Consider the following 3,139-nt stretch of genomic DNA (forward strand, 5'->3'; position numbering starts at 1 on the left):
TATAGGCAAAATCATGGCTTAATCTGCAGACAGAAATGTGCATGAACTAAAGCAACTACAAAACGAATTTCAGGAGAGGTTTAATGGTCGACCTGTAAGAACCAACCTCATCACACAAGACACGGGTTGACATCGGCACAGCCAGTAAGGTCAAAAGCCTCGGCAGAAGGAGACAATCGAGGCAGAGATAAAACACATGCTTGAACTCTCTGTCATAGAGCCAGCAGAACGATTACACTTCTCCTTAGATAACAAAGATATACCACTGTGTGGACAACAGAAAGCTTAAGGAAAGGGGGGGGGGGGGGGGGGGGGCAGTTTTTTTTTAATTTAAAAATATCACCAATGAATATTATTAAACTGAGCTTCCCTTTCCCAGCACTTCCCTTATCCCCACACCCTCTGGTTGCCAAAAGTGCCGCCGAAGTTACAGGCCGGAATAAGGGGAGATGCACGTCGAAAAAGCGAGTTTTTCGCGACATTTTTCAATTTTCGGTTTTTTACTGCAAAATTATCTTTGGGCATTCAGCTACAATCCCCCCAAAAATCAAGGCAAAATTCGAACGCGAAGTTAATAAAAAATCCATTTTATTGAGCCAAGGTGACGAGTAAGAGTAAGCCTTCTTCTCTCCGACAGCATCTCCTGCAATTTCGTACTCGGGCTGTAAATAATAAAAAAAACACGTTTACGGCGCCTATTTCAAGCGTTTCTACTGGACCTTTAAATCACGTGGTGCTGTAGCGTAGCCGCCATTGGCCGAGACCGATGCGCAACTGCGGTGAAGCCCCCTCTTTTGCTATCCCTGCTTTTGCTCTGTGCTGCTTCTACATCGATCCCTCCGGCGTTTGTTTTTTCAATTGGTTCGAAATGAACGACGAGACGACGAAGCGCGATTTCCGAGCCCGGAAATCTCACACGAAAAAAGCGTACCGAGGACGCCGTCGCAAGCCGCGACAGAAAGCGACAGCGGAAGACATTCGCCCGACGCCAGCTAGCCCTAATCAGGGCAACGGCCACTTCGGCGAAATTGTGAGTGCCTCGGAGATGAAGATTGGACTCTTCGAAAGCGATACAGCTGTGAGCAGTCATTCCACGAGTGCCGCGATATGCGACATCAGCTCGCTTACGTTATTGGTAAGCGGGGCTGTTTGCCCAACGTGCCGTACTTACAACCTTGCGGTGCGTGAACTGGCCGAAAAACGCAAGGGCCTCTCGGCATTTCTTGAACTTCACTGCAAAAATAGCGAGTGCCCTGCATCGCTACTTTCTTCTACATACACGTCGAGCCGTGCTGTGCCTGGTGGACTCGCGAATGGTGCCAGTGGAAGCCGGAGCTTTCAGAGCGGGAGCTCCCGCGACAGCTTCGCCGTGAATGTCAAGGTCGCCGTGGCTGCGCGCGCGATAGGCATCGGGCACGAGCAGCTGTCCCGTTTTTGTGCGATTCTCGGCTTGCCGACGCCGTTGAGTCACAAGAACTTCGTGGCTATCGGCAAGGAAGTTCATGCTGCGGCCATGAAAGCTGTGGCTGAAAATCTGGAGACAGCTAGAGCCCTCACAAAATAGAAGGTGGGCGACACCGATGTTGCCGTTATGTTTGACGGCACCTGGCAAAAGCGGGGCCACAAAAGCCATAACGGCGTTGGCACAGCTGTGTCGGTAGACACTGGTTTGTGCCTAGATTTTGAGGTTCTCTCGAACTTCTGCCTTGCGTGCAGTCGACACCAGGACCTCGGAAGCGAGGATGAAATATGGCAGGCGCACCATGGCCCAGTTTGTTCCTCTCATGCAATGGAAACAGAGGCAGCAATACGTATATGGACGAGGACATCCTCACAGAAGACACCATTGCGCTTCACCAAGTTCCTCAGTGATGAGGACAGCAAAGCTTTTACTGCTGTTTCCGATGCAAAGGTGTATGGTGGAACCCCAGTCGAGAAAGAAGACTGCACAAATCATGTAGCCAAGCGTCTCGGCACTGCACTCCGGAAACTAAAAACACCTCTTCCACGTGGCGAGAAGTTGAAGGATGGAGCAATCCAAAAGTTACAAAACTACTACCGCATAGCTATTACCAGCAACTGGGGCAGCATCCAGAAAATGTACCGTGCCATTTGGTCATCATACTTTCACTCCTGCTCAACAGATGCTGCTCACAGCCATAAATACTGCCCTGAAGGAACGGAATCTTGGTGCAAGCACCAGCGAGCCAAAGGACTAGGAGAGCCCGCACCAGACCACACTCCGCTTCTCACCAAGGCGCAAGGGCTGGCAGTGCTACCCATCTACAAACGGCTGACTGATGAAAAGTTGCTTACCCGGTGCCTACAGGGAAAGACTCAAAACGCAGCAGAGTCCCTGAATAGTAAGATCTGGCTGCTATGCCCAAAAACTAGGTTTGCTTCAAGAACTGCTGTGGAGACAGCAACTGCCATTGCTGTATTATGGTATAACAGGGGACACAGTAGCTTTCAGCAAGTTCTCGAGAAGCTTGGTGTGCTACCATCGGAAGAGCTTGTTGTGCTGGGAACCTCTCGTGACCAGAGAAGAATGAAGATGATGTCAGTCCGCCAAACAGCTGAAGCCCGAGCACATCGCCGTAACATGGCAAAGAGGGCACGTCTGACAGACTCGGTTCGCGAAGATCATGAGGGCCCAATGTATGGGGCAGGAGAATTCTGATAAACATGACTGTGTCTGAGACTTATTTTTGTATTTTGTGAATAAATTTCATGTGCTTTTGTCATGTTTTTCAAGAATGCAGATGTTTCAAACTTTCAGATGCGTTTTTCTCCAATTCTAATTTTCAGCATTTTTTACATTTTGTGCACACTTTCAAGTGCATAGAATTCTCAGATTTGGATGAAATTTTGCACACAGCTTCTTCAAAGTATGCAGAATGGGCATATCTATCTGGATTGTCAATATCTCTTCTACATTTTTTGGCAAAAATTCAAAATGTTGACTAGCAGCACCCAGAATGTACACTTTTGATGTTAGTGAATTTTTTTGCAAATACAGGATATTGTAATCAAATTTCAAGTAGTTTTGCTCATACTACTAAACCTAAGATGCAAAATGAGCTATTGCAAGCTACTCTAAACATAAATTTAATCCTCAAAAAAGTGTGCACAAAAAGCC

General features: G+C 47.8%; 1 pseudogene; it reads left to right on the plus strand.

Annotated features, from left to right (window-relative positions):
• Window positions 1-868: 868 nt before the first annotated feature.
• On the plus strand, window positions 869-2,451 carry LOC146174561 (uncharacterized; annotated as a pseudogene).
• The last annotated feature ends 688 nt before the right edge of the window (window positions 2,452-3,139 follow it).

This window comes from Amblyomma maculatum, chromosome 11, assembly GCF_055883805.1.
Source record: "Amblyomma maculatum isolate TAMU_Amacu chromosome 11, ASM5588380v1, whole genome shotgun sequence".
Classification (NCBI taxonomy): Eukaryota; Metazoa; Arthropoda; class Arachnida; order Ixodida; family Ixodidae; genus Amblyomma; species Amblyomma maculatum.